This window comes from Hypanus sabinus, chromosome 19, assembly GCF_030144855.1.
Source record: "Hypanus sabinus isolate sHypSab1 chromosome 19, sHypSab1.hap1, whole genome shotgun sequence".
Taxonomy (NCBI): Eukaryota; Metazoa; Chordata; class Chondrichthyes; order Myliobatiformes; family Dasyatidae; genus Hypanus; species Hypanus sabinus.
In genome coordinates this window covers 71,987,833-72,005,524 of record NC_082724.1, presented here as the reverse complement: position 1 = coordinate 72,005,524, position 17,692 = coordinate 71,987,833, and the positions used below count along the sequence as shown (strand labels likewise).

At 41.8% G+C, this 17,692-nt stretch overlaps 1 long non-coding RNA gene across 1 annotated transcript in view; it reads left to right on the top strand.

Annotated features, from left to right (window-relative positions):
• The first annotated feature begins 5,364 nt into the window (after positions 1-5,364).
• The window catches only part of LOC132378047 (uncharacterized), a 44,845-nt gene continuing 32,517 nt past the window's right edge, over positions 5,365-17,692 (top strand). The window contains exon 1 of the long non-coding RNA XR_009506874.1: positions 5,365-5,466. This is a non-coding gene — a long non-coding RNA (uncharacterized LOC132378047). The remainder of the gene's footprint in view (positions 5,467-17,692) is intronic.

The window sequence follows — 17,692 nt, the reverse complement described above, 5'->3', positions numbered from 1 at the left end:
CTAATTAATTGAAAGTAGTTGCTTGTGGAGCTTGAAAAGGCACCAGCAATATTCAGCTCTTCCGTGGGTTTTCGTTGAACAGAAGGTGGTACTGGCTGTACAAGCAGAAAAGGTTGAGTGAGATAGAGTGATGACAAATAGTGACAAGATGGGGTTCATATTCACCTTTGTTGGATACATCTACCAGTATTGTGAAGAACATTGGGCCCCTTATCCAAGAAATGATGTACTAGCATTGGAGAGGGTCCAGAGGGGATCCACGACAATGATCCCAAGAATGAAAGGGTTAATGTATGAGGAGCATTTTATGAACTGTGCCCGTACACTCTGGAGTTTAGAAGAATGAGGAGGATCTCATCGAAGCCTATTGAATATTGAAAGGCTTAGACAGTCTGGACATGGAGAGGATGTTTCCGATGGTGGGGGGGGGGGAGGGGGGGGAGTCTCAGAATACATGGACATCACTTTAGAACAGGATGAAGGAGAAATTTTTATAACCAGAGGGGAGTGATCATGGAATTCACAGAGGTCAAGTTACTGGGTATACTTAAAGCGGAGATTGAAAGGTTCTTGATTGTTAAGGGTGTCAACGGTTATGGGAAGAAGGCAGGAGAATGGAGTTGAAAGGAAAAATAAATCAGCCGTGATGAAACTCGATGGGCCAAATGGCCTAATTCTGTTCCTATGTCTTTGAACTTGTACGTCTCTCCCACTTTCCCTTTTTACAGTGACTTGAGTACATAATGAGACACAAATGTTCTTGACTCATTTACTTCTGCATATTAATCATTCAGTAAGTGGTTACTAACAAAGGTGAAGTTGCCTCAATCATTTATTTACTCAATAGGAGGCAACAGGTCTTACAAAGCAGAATGCAAATAAAGCATTTTCACAGGAAACATAAATCCTCAAAAATTACCATGGAATCACATATGTTCAAACTAATCTGGTTGGGATCAACCGCAAACTATATGTCTGTTACTGCAGGATTTTATATCACTGTGTTTGTCATTATTTTTGTGACCCGAAAAGGAACCGTAATGCCCCATTAGTCAGGTTTTCTGGTTTACATTTCACTTCTGGTAAAAACAGTCTGCATTCCAGAGTCAACTCAGAACCATCAACTTCCTTATGAGCTGCAGCAACAGGACTTTGTGTAAGCTCATAATAATTATTATAAACAATTTGTTGTGTAAGGGCCATACCATAAAGTTAGATACCCCAGAGCAGTGGTTAGAGCCGCACTATTACAGCTGAAGGCATTGGAGTTTGGAATTCAATTCCAGTGCCACCTGTATGGAGTTTATACATACCTCCAGTAGGTTTCCTCCAGGTGCTCTAGTTTCCTCCCACAGTCCAAAGACATAGGGGTTAGTAGGTTAGTTGGTCATTGTAAATTGTCCTGTGATTAGGCGAGGGTTAAAAAGGTGGGTTGCTGATTGGCAAAGCTCGTTGGTCCGGAAGGGCCTGTTCCACATTGTATCGCTAAATAAATTAATAAAATACAAATAAAATGGGATGTTATCTTTCACCACTAACAATTACCAAAGTAACAAGCAGACCCGATGACACACAGAATGCAGAAATGACAGGCAGATATCTGACACAAAACCATGAAATTACAAGCAACTATGCAAACATAGATGCCAGATACTAAACACATCACAAGTGGACACACTGACACAGAAGCTAAAAATGATAAGCAAATGCAATGATACAGAATCCAGAAATAACAATCAGACTCAGTGGCACAGAACCAAGCTCCACCAAATCCCTGCGCTGTTACAGATGTCCATCCGATCTGGGTTTTAAGCCCATGTGCATTGATTTTTTTTCAGCAGAGGTGAAGCTTTTGTTTAATAGGGTTTCTTCAAAATTGTATTAAACAAGACTCTATACTCAGACTCTGAAGCATCGCTATGTTAGGCAACCATTCTGATTTTACACATGGTTTACATATGGCCACAGAATATTAAGGATATTGTTGACTCAGCTTTGTAAATCACAATCGTAATCCTTTCTATAATTGAGTAAGTTGAATTTGTTGTAATATTATTGTGTGTCACCAGTCACAAAGATTATACTGATGTATTTGTCATTCTAGATAACCTAGAACAGAAAACAGCGGTTTTATTTTGGGAAGAATCTTCGTCATGTAGTTTTGGGCTGCACATTATCATTTGCTTTTTAAGACTTTTCTCTGGGTTCTGTTGATTTATTTTGGCTTTGTTTCAGAGGGCTGGCAACAGCCAGCAGCCCCTACCTGTCATGTTCTGACAATTGCATTTTCGTGCTCGTGGTTGCTAGGAGACCCTGGTGGGCCCAGCTGTTCAGATAATGGTGAAGACTGTGAGAAAGTACAAAAGTGTAAGACTGAGCAATATGTTATTATCTAAGAGTGAAAGCAGATCTTTTTCAAAAGGGTGGAAGTAAACTTATTTTGCAGTCAAGAGAGAAAATGAGTGAGAGACAGGAGAATGTAAGCAGTTTAGATGCAGAGCAGCAGGAATGATAACAAGGGACATTATTCAGAGGAAACTCAACTGAACCCCACTGCTTGAGTGTGTTCCTGCATACACTATCTGAAAGTTACCTCAGACCTTTATTATGCACCTCCTTTTGTTTACGACAGGAGTTTTTCAGGATCTGGAGAATAGAAAGGCATTAATATTTGAGTTAGTGTCTCTTTATCAGTCCTACCCAAACAAGAAGTGTTCTTGCTGACATCTGATCTTTATTTCAATTGACTTTACAGTGCTGATGCACCATCAATAACTCACTCTGAGACGAGTTCACCACAAGTGCCACCTGCATCTGTCCTCGTTTCAGATTCAGATTTACTTATCACATGCACATTGAAACATCCAGTGAAATGCGTTTGCCAACACAGCCGAGGATGTGCTGGGGGCAGCCCCCAAGTGTCGCCACACATTCCAGCACCAACACAGCACAGTGCTCAGCAGAACAACACAGAACACAACAAACACCAAAACAACAGCAAAACAAGCCCCTTTCCTTCTCTCAACCCACCCACACATACACAGGCAGTCCTCCAATCCAGGATAGGCCTCTGGACCTCCAGTTTCCAGTCTGCATTCTGGCATCGGGATTTGATTTTGGGACTTCCGAATGATCTTCGGTATTAGTTTAAGTTTTCAGAAGGTAATCAGCCCAATGCCCTAACTAATTCTCATATCTCATGCAGATCTCTGTACCAATAACTGCATTCCTTCTGCCCCAATCCAGTTATAATTACATTAAGTAAAAGTCATTGCGTAGGGAATAGATAATCACAAATCACATTTCAGCATGACTGCAATTCAAAGCAACTTCATTGGCAATAGACTGATCTGGGGAAATCAATCAAAGGTACTATTTCTTTTGACAGAGGATGTACAAGCTGCTGCAGTAGTTCACCCATTTTCTTTCCTTCTTATTACTGGGATATCCAGCTAATCATCTCAGATTAAATCATAGCCTCTACAGGGAAAGTTTTGTAAATGACTATTTCCTATTCAAACAACTTAGAATTTTTGAGAACGAAAGGTGAACTTTGTGATCTGAATCTGAGTCTTTCATTTTAAATCTTAATAGATTTATTAAACAAAAATATTGAAAAATGAACCCTTTAAATCTCTATAATTCCAGAAAAACAACATCTACTATTTTACAATACCCATCCTTCCCATAATCAGTGGGCATAGCATTCTCATAGGTCAGATGTTCATACTGAAATCTGCTAATTACAGTAAAACTGGTAATCCAATATGGATTGTTGAGAAATGCCAATGGTTAGCTAAGCTTTTGTTCTGGAACACGAGTTAGGGGTCTGCAGTGTGAGTGAGAAGTGTGGCCAGAGCTGAGGGTCCGAGTACAGTAAATGACAGGGTACAGGTGTGAGGCCAGAGCCCAGGTGTAAGGCCAGAGCCCAGGTGTGAGGCCAGAGCCCAGGTGTGAAGGGAGAGCCCAGGTGTAAGGCCAGAGCCCAGGTGTGAGGCCAGAGCCCAGGTGTGAAGCCAGAGCCCAGTTCTAGAGTTCTCATACATTTTTTGGTCTACTTAACTCTGTCAGTTTCACTGCAAAATAACTGTGCAAAAGTTTAAGACAATTAGATAAATGTATACTAGGGTATTAAGAGATATCCAATATTCTAGTAAATCTGCTAGTCTGGCACCTCGAGGGTACTGGTTATTTTTTTATTATGCTTGACTTCTCATTGGTATTTAACTCAGCTTCAAAATAACTTTAAGCAATCCTTCTTGATAATGATGGACCACAAACTCTAATGAGAAGCTTCAGATGAGAAAAGCAACTTATAGTTTCCTTCTGTAACATTCAACTTACACAGGAACATATTGAAAAATACCTCACTGTGAAGAGTCTCCAGTCACCTGTAACTCTACAGCCCCTTTCAGTAGGCTAACTACAATTCATCCAAATTATCCTGTTGTGAAATCTTTTCTGTAAACTCAGTTTTTTGACAGAAATATTACCGAGCTTGCAAGAATTCTGTTACAAGTTCACAAGCTGCCTGGTAATAGCCAGTTAAAGACACAAAAGATATGACTGTTCTATTAACACACACAAAATGCTGGTGGAACACAGCAGACCAGGCAGCATCTATAGGGAGGACCCTTCGTCTTGAAGGGTCTCAGCCCGAAACGTCAACTGCGCTTCTCCCTGTAGATGCTGCCTGGCCTGCTGTGTTCCACCAGCAATTTGTGTGTGTTGTTTGAATTTCCAGCATCTGCAGATTTCCTCGTGTTGACTGTTCTATTGTTGGATAACGTTATCAAATACATGGATGTTGTTGGTTCAGTCACATCTCAAGTGTAAGCTCTCTCGATGTGATAAGCACTTATGGCCTTTATATTCGTCCCTGCTTCACTCCTCCCACCAACCACAACATCATTTTGTCTTGTTCCACATCTGTAAAACCCTCCAACTCTGAGAACTGGGTTAAGCAGAAGTTTTGTTAGACATTATGGTTGATCGTTCAAATGTACTTTTGTTCCTTTTGTTTCCTGTTTACGGCTAAAACTTTCAGCAACTGCAATATTTTGCTTTTTGATTTTTTTTATTTTAAGGGCTGTAACCGAACTGTGCATATTCATTGGTGCATTACATCACAAGCTGATTGGAGAGGAGCAAAAAGCCTTGACTGCAACTTTCATGTTAGTCATTAGGAAGGAAGGGTTGTGCCAACCACATTCTTCCTGTCAAGCCTATCAAAAGAACACAGTTAAACAGAACTCTGCATCCTCAGACCTCGCCATAAATCTGTAACAGAAAGCTTCAGCTGTCATTCAACAGCTGAGTGACGTCAGTGAAAGATATTATTAGAAGTAACACATAACCTTTGCTGTCTTCACACACTTCAGTTCACAAGATTCTTGAAATCTTTAAAATGGCTGGTTTATATTCCATGTACACTATTTTGATAAACTGCGAATCAGCCACATCCTTGTAAGTACAGTAATTATGAATAAATAGTTAAAATGCAGATAAAATTACAACCAAAAATGGATGATGGAGTGAGGGGAATAAGATTTGTAGAATAAGTAAGGGTTCATTCAACTCTGTCCCCTGTGACAGAAATAAATGAATAATATGCTAAATTTAAAAGTAACGGTTCAGAAAGCAGCTGTCATGGTTTCTTGTGAATGTTATTGTTAGTCTAGGGTACCTTTATCTGTTACAGTTGTTGAAGAATTGAGATTCTTGTGATCTGTGTTTTACAGCAAACTTCTTGCTTTCTATTACATGCACTATCAACATTATCATGCTTAGTAAGACATGTGTAATGATTATGTTGGTGCCTTCACCTGACTGACAGAATTGCAAAGGCTGCGTTACTAAGCCACTGTGATGTCAAACATGATACTGTCGTCTTCATATAATGGAGATCAAATATCTCCTTTTATTTTTCCAAAACAGAAAATTATCATTTGCTATCAATCAAAATTCATGTGAACTGTTGTGCTAGCCATTTTGAGAAGTATAACCTCAGCACTCCCGTTGGTAATTTGAACTGAACAATTTTAAGTGTTTCTATGTTGAAATATATTCCTATTAAAAGGAAATTACAATTTTGAACATTTTATTTACCCACCCACAGTGTTGACCAGTGAATAATTTTCTGGCACTACTAATTTTTTCATTGCTTGACCTGTCAGCATTGGATTTAATGGAACATTGTACCATTTTTTAAAGTATCAAGTTAGGTTTAATTAATAGTTTTGTCCTGTAAATTTTGAGCTTCAATATCTGCAATTATATGCTGTCCTTGTGCCATTCATAAATGAATGCATCATGACTCAATAAGTTAATAGGTGTTTGTGAGTCAGTGTTACTGAGGAAGAAATATTATAGTGAGTAAACTGGTGTAGTGTACCTCCATGACACACAGTAAGCTGCATAATTGTGACTCATTATCATTCAATAAACTAGCATCTTGTGACCTGGTGTCATGTAGCTAGCTGGTATATTGTATTTTGGTGCCAGTTTGTGAACTCTTATATTCTTAGGAACATTGAACATTTCCAAGGCAGAGACCTCACTGTACTCATGCATAATGTAATGGTCTTCAGTCTAATCCCATCCTCCTGAACTCCGAGGTCCTGCAGATCACTGCTCATAAAGTAGTGATCCAAATACTGTTTAACTGTGTTGAGCTCTCTCCCTCAACCATCCTTCAGCTGGCAAATGCTACATTTTCCCCACCCTCCAGGTGAAAAAATATTGTTTTCCTCATCTTACCTCCAATACTTCTTCCAATGAATGTAATTCTTTGCCTTTTGGTCTCTGTTAAGAGAAATAAGTTCTTATGTACTATGTCTAGGTCAGGGGTCGGCAACGTTTACCACTGAAAGAGCCATATGGACCCATTTCCCACAGAAAAGAAAACACTGGGAGCCACAAAACGCATTTGACATTTAAAATGAAATAACACTGCATACAACATTTTTTTTTGCCTTTATGCTATGTATAAACAAACTATAATGTGTTGCATTTATGAAATTGATGAACTCCTGCAGAGAAAACGAAATTATATTTCTGCATGCAACAAAAACATTTTGAACTCCGAAAAAAAGACGTTGGGTTGAAGGTTACTCCATAGTTAGCCTACCTTGGATCGAAGAATTAAAAGAAATCGTGCACTGGCGGGTGTCAGGCATTGGCAGTGGTGACGTATATTAATAGTGATAAAAAACACGTCGTAGCAGTGTGCTACACGCAGCGCTAAAATAACGACACTGCAGTCAAAGATAACTTTATTCTAAACTAAACAGCCTTGCTTTAAAGCCTCCCTCAACCCGCCCCCCCCCCCGTGGGCGAGGATGCTCCACAAGACACGTACTCACAAACCACCGTAGGCTATCTCCCTTAGCCAGAACGGTGGCTAATTGTGAGCCGGTTCGGATGTGCCAGGAAATGGGATCGCCACAAAGTTTGATTTAGATTGTACAAGATCACCATAATCTTCAAATTTCGAATTACATTTCAAAAACTAACAAACCATGGGGAGCCGCAGCACAGAGATGAAAGAGTCGCATGCGGCTCTGGAGCCGCGGGTTGCCGACCCCTGGTCTAGGTCCATCAAAATCTCTTACAGCTCAGCTGATTCTCCTCTCAGGCTGCTATGTTTTAAAGAAAACATACCGAACTTCCAACGTCCAGAGCAATCACACCTTTCTCATAATGTGATCGCCAAAACTGCAGACAGTACTCAAACAACACACACAAAATGCTGGTGGAACACAGCTGGCCAGGCAGCATCTATAGGAGAAGCACTGTCAACGTTTCGGGCCAAGACCCTTCGTTAGGACTAACTGAAAGGAAAGATAGTAAGAGATTTGAAAGTAGGAGGGGGAGTGGGAAATGGGAAATGACAGGAGGGGGTGGGGTGAAGCTGAGAGCTGGAAAGGTGATTGGCAAAAGTGATACAGAGCTAGAGAAGGGAAAGGATCATGGGACGGGAGGCCTAGGGAGAAAGAAAGGGGGAGGGGAGCACCAGAGGGAGATGGAGAACAGGCAGAGTGATGGGCAGAGAGAGAGAAAAAAAGGGAGGGGGAGAAAAAACTAAATATATCAGGGATGGGGTAAGAAGGGGAGGAGGGGCATTAACGGAAGTTAGAGAAGTCAATGTTCATGCCATCAGGTTGGAGGCTACCCAGCTGGTATATAAGGCGTTGTTCCTCCAACCTGAGTGTGGCTTCATCTTGACAGTAGAGGAGACCATAGTGTGAGAGAGTATCTTTCAGGAGAGTGAATGAATAGAAAACATCTAGTCTAGACCTGTGTACCTAGCCAGTCATTAAAGACTTGTGTTAATCAACCAGCTGGAGGGTTTACAGACATCTTCATTCTCTCACTTCAGCTGTCTGAAGTACCTACCTGCTTTAAGCAGTCTTCAATCATACTGGTACCCAACAAGAACATGGCAACCTGCCTCTAGTGACTTGTCCAGTAGCATTTAGAGATTGGTCATGAAGCATGTTAACTCCAGCCTAAGGAGTGACTTGGATCCACTCCTATTGGCTTACTGTCACAACAAGACAGAGTAATTATAGAATGTCTAAGGAATGACTTTTTAGAACAGCTTGTTGTTGAGCCCACTACGGGATCGGCTGTGCTGGATTGGGTGTTGTGCAATGATCCGGAGGTGATAAGAGAGCTTAATGTTAAGGAACGCTTAGGGAACAGTGATCACATTATGGTTGAGTTCACTTTGAAATTTGAGAAGGAGAAACTAAATGTGTCAGTATTTCAGTGGAATAAAGGAAATTACAATGGCATGAGAGGGGAACTGGCCAAGGTTGACTGGAAGGAGACACTAGCAGGAAGGACAACAGAGCAGCAATGGCTGGAGTTTCTGCAAAAAATGAGGGAAGTGCAAGACAGATATATTCCAAATAAGAAGAAATTTTTGAATGAAGAAGGACACTACCGTGGCTGACAAGTGAGTTCAGAGCCAAAGTAAAAGTAAAAGAGAGGGCATACAAGGAAGCCAGAACTAGTGGGAAGATAGAGGACTGGGAAACTTATAAAAACTTGCAGAAGGGAACTAAAAAGGTCATTAGGAAGGAAAAGATGAATTATGAAAGGAAGCTAGCGACTAAGATCAAAGAAGATACTAAAACCTTTTTTTAAGCATATAAAGGATAAAAAGACAGTTGAGGGTAGATATAGGTCCAATAAAAAATGATACTGAAGATATTGTAATGAGAAATGCAGTGATGGCAGAGGAACTGAAAGTGTATTTTGCTTCAGTCTTCACAGTTGAATACACCAGATATTCAAAACTGCCAGGGAAGTGAAGTTTGTTGCAGAGAAAATTACAACTGAGAAGGTGCTCAGGAGGCTGAATGGTCTGAGGGTGAATAAATCTCCCAGACCTGATGGAATGCACCCTCGGGTTCTGAAGGAAGTAGTTGGAGAGATTGTGGAGGCATTAACAATGATCTTTCAAGAATCGATAGATTCTGGCATTGTACCGGATGACTGGAGAATTGCAAATGTTACTCCGTTATTTAAGAAGGATGGGAGGCAGCAGAAAAGAAACTATAGACCTGTTAGCCTGACATCAGTGGTTGGGAAGTTGTTTTAAATCGATTGTTAGGGATGAGATTAGGAATAACCTGGAGGCACATGACAAAATAGGCCAAAGCCAGCATGGTTTCCTGAAAGGGAAATCCTGCCTGATTAACCTACTGTAATTTTCTGAGGAAATTACAAGCAGGGTAGAGAAAGGAAATGTAGTAGATGTGCTGTATTTGGATTTTCAGAAGGCCTTTGACAAGATTTTCAGAAGGCCTGCACATGAGGCTGCTTAGCAAGATAAACTTCCATGGAATTACAGGGGAGTTACTAGCATGGGTGGAGCATTGGCTGATCGGCAGAAAACAGAGAGTGGGGATAAAGGGATCCTATTCTGGCTGGCTGCCGGTTACCAGTGGAGTTCCACAGGGGTTGGTGTTGGGACCGCTGCTTTTTACGACATATGTCAATGATTTGGACTATGGGATTAACGGATTTGTGGCTAAATTTGCCGATGATACAAAGATAGGTGGAGGAGCAGATAGTATTGAGGAAACAGAGAGCCTGCAGAGAGTCTTAGATAGTTTAGGGGAATGGACAAAGAAGTGGCAAATGAAATACAATGTTGGAAAGTGTATGGTCATGCACTTTGGTGGAAGAAATAAACAGGCAGACTATTATTTAGATGGGGAGACAATTCAAAATGCAGAGATGAAAAGGGATTTGGGAGTCCTTGTGCAGGATACCCTGAAGGTTAACCTTCAGGTTGAGTCAGTGGTGAAGAAGGTGAAGACAACGTTGGCATTCATTTCTCAAGACAAAGAATATAAAGGCAGGGATGTGGTGTTGAGGCTCTATAAAGCATTCGTGAGACCACACTTGGAGTATTGTGTGCAGTTTTGGGCTCCTTATTTTAGAAAGGATATACTGACATTGGAGAGCGTTCAGAGAAGATTTACGAGAATGATTCCAGGAATGAAAGGGTTACCGTATGAGTAATGTCTGGCATGTATTCCCTGGAGTTCAGGAGAATGAGGGGAGATCTTACAGAAGCATTCCTAATATTAAAAGGCCTGTACAGATTAGAAATGGCAAAGTTATTTCCCATGGAGTCCAGGACAAGAGGGCACAACTTCAGAATTGAAGGATGTCCATTTAGAACAGAGATGCAGAGAAATTACTTTAGTCAGAGGGTGGTAAATCTGTGGAATTTGTTGCCACAAGTGGCTGTGGAGGCCAAGTTATTGGGTGTATTTAAGGCAGAGCTAGATAGGTTCTTGATTGGCCAGGCCATCAAAGGATATGGGGAGATGGCAGGGGAGTGGGGATGACTGGAAGAATTAGATCAGCCCATGATTGAATGGCAGAGCAGACTCGATGGGCTGAATGACTTACTTATGCTCCTATATCTTATGGCTTTATGGTCTTAAAGTCAACCGCAGACACCATTTCATTGGCCCCTCTCTCAGCTCTGGAACATCTGGACAATGGAGATGCAATCAATGCAACTCAGCATTCAACACTGTCATCTCCTTGAAATTCATCACTGAGCTCCTGTGCAACCTGATCCTTGATTTCCTCACTTGCAGTCCCTCGTCAATACAGATTGGTGAAATCTCCTCCACACTTATCATCAGCCCACAACAAGGCCATGTGCTTAGGCCCCAGCTTTACTCACTTTATACCGATGACCATGTGGCTAACTCCAGCTTCAATGCTGTATTCAACTCTAGCCTCTTGCTTTTATATTCCGTGTAAAATAATGTATCCACATGTTTTTATAATATCTGTGCAGCTGCCTTGCTACCTTTTGTGATGTATGTACAAACACTCTGTCATTTCACCCAGTTACACTCAGCAGTGCTGTATTGTACGGTACTTTAGTGCTGCCGTGTAAATTAATGAAATATGGTTCATTATTGCTTGATTAATTGGTGTTTGTGAATTGGTATTCACTGAGTAAACAACAGGTTTATGATTTGCTTTGTGTGACAAAATGAAATACTATAGCTGTTGATTTAGTTCAGGCCATCTTTAATCAATAGCCCACTTTTCACAATGAGCTTGTGTTATAAGGCTGCAAACTTCAATGTAGTATCTTTAAGCCCAGCCCCAATTCTTCCTTAAACACAACAATGTGTTGGCTTTGTCAAAGGGCAGTGAAAGGTGGTCCCTATTGCTGTTTCTCATTTCACATGAGCCTAGATTTGAAGATGATTGGATATTATCTCTCCAAAGGAAAAGGTCTCAGGGAGTGTATGACAATATGACAGTTTAATACGGATTCCCTCCTTTGCTCAATCTACATTGTTCCTTGTTTGTGATTTGGACTCAATGCTTCAGATCAGCAGTCTATGCCAGTAAATGTAGAGGAGGCTTGAACCAAAAGCAGAGCAGTGGAAATAATATAGTAGTAAATGATACTCTACTAATAAATTGCAAAATAACAAGTCGCAAGGGGCCTCAAAACAAGAGAGAACAGATACATAACACGATGAGCCAACAAGGCTAGGAGCAACTGGTTGAGACTGCTGAACGTGGTTGGGAGCTGAGTTTAAATAGGCTGCAGCCAATGAGTAGAAAATGAGTGCCAGGTGACTCTTGCTAGCTGGGTTGAGATTGGGAGATGCCTACCTGTACAGGCCTGACCGTCTAGGCCTCTGGATTAATAATATAACTGCCATACTACGTTACCAAATGTGTAAGGTGTTAGAAAGAAAACATCCCGCATCACCCCTCCACCCTCGCATGAACAACAAGCTAATAAACTGAAGCTTACGGGCAATGGAGGAAGGAAAACCAGCTGAGGGACATTCAAGTCTGGAAGTGACAAAGGGATTAGGTAGGATTCAAGATCAAAACATTTCAACAATAGACCAGATAAAAACAGGAGAGACAATTAGGCCCTTTGGTCCATTGAGCCCGGGGTAACCAGTTTACATTCATCCTGCACAAATCCCCCTTTTTAATTCTCCTTAAATTTCCATCAGGTCCACCACCATTTACTCTCTAGGAACAACTTACTGTACATCTGCCCTGCCAAACTGCTCGTGTTTGAGTTATGAGAGGAAACCAGAGCACCCAGAGGAAACACATTCAGTCACAGGGCAAATGTGGGAACTCCACATAGACAGCATCTGAGGCCAGGATTGAATCTAGGTCTGTGGTACTAATGCACTGCACAGATTTCAGACTTAAAGAATAACTCAGTGCTTAGCAATAAAATGGAACATTACTGAATGTGAAATTTGTGGGAATTAGGAAGTGAGAATGTTCAACTCTCACTATGGAAATTTTCAACCTCTCACTGCTACGGGCATAAAAAAAAGGCAGCAATTATACCAGTGCCTAAGAAGAATAATGTGAGCTGCCTTAATGACTATTGCCTAGTAGCACTCACATTGACGGTGATGAAATGCTTTGAGAGGTGGGTCATGACTAGACTGAACTCCTGCCCCAGCAAGGACCTGGACCCATTGCTATTTGCCTATCACCACAATAGGTCAATGGCAGATGCGATCTCAATGGCTCTCCACATGGCTTTAGATCACCTGGACAGCACAAACACCTACATTCGGATGCTGTTCATCAACTATAGCTCAGCATTTAATGCCATCATTCCCACAATTCTGATTGAGATGCAGAACCTGGGCCTCTGTAACTCCCTTTGCAATTGGATCTTCAACTTCCTAATCAGAAGAACTCTATCTGTGCGGATTGGTGATAACATCTCCTCCTTGCTGACGATCAACACTGGTGCACCTTGGGTGTGTGATTAGCCCACTGCTCTACTCTCTATATACACATGACAGTGTGGCTAGGCACAGCTCAAATACCATCCATAAATTTGCTGATGATACAACCATTGTTCGTAGAATCTCAGGTGGTGACCAGAGGGTGTACAGGAGTGAGATATACCAACCAGTGGAGTGGTGCTGCAGCAACAACCTTACTCAATGTCAGTAAGACGAAAGAGCTGATTGTGGATTTCAGGAAGGGTAAGATGAAGGAACACATACCCATCCTCTTAGAGGGATCAGAAGTGGAGAGAGTGAGCAGCTTCAAGTTCCTGGGTGTCAAGATCTGTGAGGATCTAACCTGGTCCCAGCTTATTGATGTAGTCATAAAGAAGACAAGACAGCAGCAATACTTTATTAGTAATTTGAAGAGATTTGGCATGTCAACAAATACACTCAAAAACTTCTATAGATGTACCATGGAGAACATTCTGACAGGCTGTATCACTGTCTGGTGTAGAGGGGCTACTGCACAGGACCGAAAGAAGCTGTAGAGGGTTGTAAATCTAGTCAGCTCCATCTTGGGTACTCGCCTACAAAGTACCCAGGACATGTTTGGGAAGCCGTGTCTCAGAAAGGCAGGGTCCATTATTAAGGACCTCCAGCACCCAGGGCATGCCCTTTCCTCACTGTTACCGTCAGGTAGGAAATGCAGAAGCCTGAAGGCACACACTCAGTGATTCAGGAACAACTTCTTCCCCTCTGCCATCTGATTCCTAAATGGACATTGAATCATTGGACACTGATGCACCATTAATAACTCTCTGAGACGTGAGGTGAGATATTGGCTTTTATTGACCGGAAGAAAGAACAAGCAGCATTTGACCACCATACTACATCCTGCAAACTGAGGGCAGGGCTTAGGCCTCAATCGCCTTTATACCGAGGTCTGTGGGAGGAGCCACAGGAGCAGTTGGGGGGGGGGGGGGTGCGTGTCCAGACAGGTATATGTAGTTCACCACAGACACAACCTCACTTTTTTTTAATATACAATACTGTATTTCTGTTTTATGCATTTTTTAAAAATCCATTCAATACACATAATTGATTTACTTGTTTATTTATTACTATTTTATTTGTTATTACTATTATTTTTTCTCTTCTAGATTATGTATTGCATTGAACTGCTGCTGCTAAGTTAACAAATTTCACATTACATGCCGGTGATAACAAACCCGATTCTGACTCTGAGGGGCAACAGCATGGTAATGTAATGGCTAGTTCAATGCTAGCACAGCTCAGGGTATTCCAGAGTTCAGTTCTATTCCGGGGCTGTCGGTATCTCTGTTTGTACGTTCTCCGTGTGAACCGCATGGGTTTCCTCCTACGTATCAGCTAGCAGGTTAATTGGGCATTGTAAATTGTCCTGTGATTAGGCTAGTGTTAAATAAGTGGGTTGCTGGCCAGTGCGGCTCGGTGGGCCAGAAGGGCCTGTTCCATATTCTGTCTCTAAATAAATAAAATCTACGTTACAAGTGTGAGTCAATGAGGAAAATAACCAAGCAGCTTGGCATCTGCCCTCTGTTTGTCAGTTGTTAACAAGGTGCACGAGGGCAGTGTAACCAGGTGTCACTCAATGGCGAGATGCCCATGGGCACAGCTGCACACAGATGAACCTGATAGTTACTGTCATTAAGTGTGACAATATGTACTATTGGAGCAGATGGCATGCCTCCGAGGCTGGCTTCTGCCTGCCTCTATCCCCTGAAGACAGTGGAAATACCAGGCTTTTTGGATACAGTACAATGCATCTTGACAAGTGCAGTAACCAGGCTATGCAGCTGATCATTCTGTTGCCGTGGCAATGACTGGCAGGAAAGTGGCATTTCCAAGGAAGCAGAAAAACAAGGACAGACAAATCAAAGTGATTTGCAGACACAGCTTTCTTTCTCTCTATCTCCATCAAACATCTGCAAAAGCAAACTGTGAGGAGTTCAGCGGTTGGGCATTGAGAATCTGCCACGCAGTGCGGGTGTCTGGATTCACTCAGGGATCTTCTTCCTCCTTTAAACTCATCAAAGGATTCCCACTGGGAGCCTGGTACAACAATCCCATTTTAACCTTTAGCAGTTCATGAATCCTTAAAGATCAACAGGAGAGTAAAATCCAAAACTGCCAACTGGTAAAAGTAACTGTAATTATCAGCAATAATTTGTTTTCTAATTAGTGTTGAGTTAACTCATGCCGTGGTTAATGGTTCCAAAGGGAACTGCTGGCAATTAGTAGATAAGTTTAGAGTTGTGGAATTGCTCTGAAACTTGGGAGCTGACTAATACATGATAGGCGACGGTGCATATGATCACTTCTCTCCATCTCTGGATTGCACATGCAGTCCAATGTCAGTGCCATGTCATCCACAACGTTAACTAGAGCTGGCCTAGGGTCAGCGTGGAACAGGGTCTGCCCTTCGGTCAGAACGGAACAGGGTCTGGCCTAGGGTCAGCGCGGAACAGGGTCTGCCCTTCGCTCAGAACGGAACAGGGTCTGCCCTAGGGTCAGCGCGGAACAGGGTCTGCCCTTCGGTCAGAACGGAACAGGGTCTGGCCTAGGGTCAGCGCGGAACAGGGTCTGCCCTTCGGTCAGAACGGAACAGGGTCTGGCCTAGGGTCAGCGCGGAACAGGGTCTGCCCTTCGGTCAGAACGGAACAGGGTCTGCCCTAGGGTCAGCGCGGAACAGGGGCTGGCCTAAGGTTAGTGTGAAATAAAGTCTAGCCTAGGCTCAGCACGGAATACGCCATTCCAGCCCTGGAGTCACACTGCCCCATCAACCCCTGACTTAACGGCATTGATATCTGGACCACCTTGTTTTCTCTTTCTAAGGTATGATGAAAGGTCAGTCATAAAAACATTAACCATTTCTCTTTCACAGATACTAAAATAACCTGCTAAGTTTTTCCAGCATTTTCTTCTTATCCAAAATCTTTTACTACTGATATTCATATCTGAACAGTGAGAAATCAGATAACCCTTATCCTCCCACTTCTAACTCAATAGTTCATCACAGAATAAAGTGGCCAGCCACTTTACTTTCTGGTTACAGAAGATGCTGAGACCTGGACTAAAAAAAGAGCTGCTGGAGGAACAACTGGATTCTAAAGACTATTATTGGTCAAGTGATCAACCACTTTACTGACAGGAGTTTCTGTTCAATAATGTGAAAGCTGTGAGTCTGTTCAAAAATTAAAATGTTGCAGATCTTTATCAATGCTAGTTATGTTCCATAAAATACAACCTGTGTCAAAGGTGAAGTTCAGCACAGTCAAGTCAAGCAGAACAGACCTGTACACATGAGAGTTGCTGGCTGATGATCTGAAGCAGAAATTCTTGCTGATATGTTTTTCCTTTCCTACTGAGAAGTTCTAAAATCCAAATTCCCAGACTGGTGGGTTAAAATTTATAACTTATCAGACCTTATCTGTGCAGAATATTTGAGCTGATGACTTCTGTAGATTTTCACAGCTAGCCAGCTGTATAATATTATCTGATTTGTCAGATTTTAATCTGCTTTATAATCTGATCAGAGCTGCATTATACTTCCTCATAAACACAGAGCTGCTCTGCTAAAATAATGTATTCCTCTCTCTCATGCAGCCTCCTAGGAGTGAGATTGAACCTTGCTCATTTTCACACTGAGAAGCTCACAGATCCACTTGCAGTTCATGGCAATTATCTACTCACAAATTCAACTGCACCCAACCAGTCATCGTTAACAGAATAATGCAGCCACTCAATTTGAACAGGGTGGATATCTCTTCACTCACAGATGTTTGTTTCACCAGGAAAGAAGTCTGTATTAATTTAGAATGTACATACATGGTGCCTTCTGCAACCACAAACATCTCAAAGCTCTTTACAGACAATAGAATAGTTTGGAAGTTTACCCACTTGTAATAGTGAAATAAATAAAGAATGTAAACTCTTCTATTCACTGAAAAGAGTAATATGTGGACAGAATAGAAAGGTTTTCTTCTGAGAGTTTGATTGTTAGTTCTTATGAGCTGTGTGGCATTTAGCAGAGATATTCAGGTTAAAGAGGCCAGCCATGGTTCTCTCTGTATATTGCAAACAGAGCCAACCAAGATATAGAGAAGAACAAAATGGTGTAGAGTTGCTTAGTCTGAAATGTTGAGCCACATTTTCAACACTCCAGATCCAGAGAATACACAGAACACTAAGACACATCTGTGCAAAGGGAATACAGAAAAGATGTAAGGAACATGTTTTAACACTAGCGATTTTGAAGATGCTGAAAGTCCAAAGCAACACACATAAAATGCTGGAGAAAATCTGCAGGCCAGGCAGTGTCTATGGAAATGAATAAACAGTCGATGTTTCAGGTCAAGACCCTTCATCAG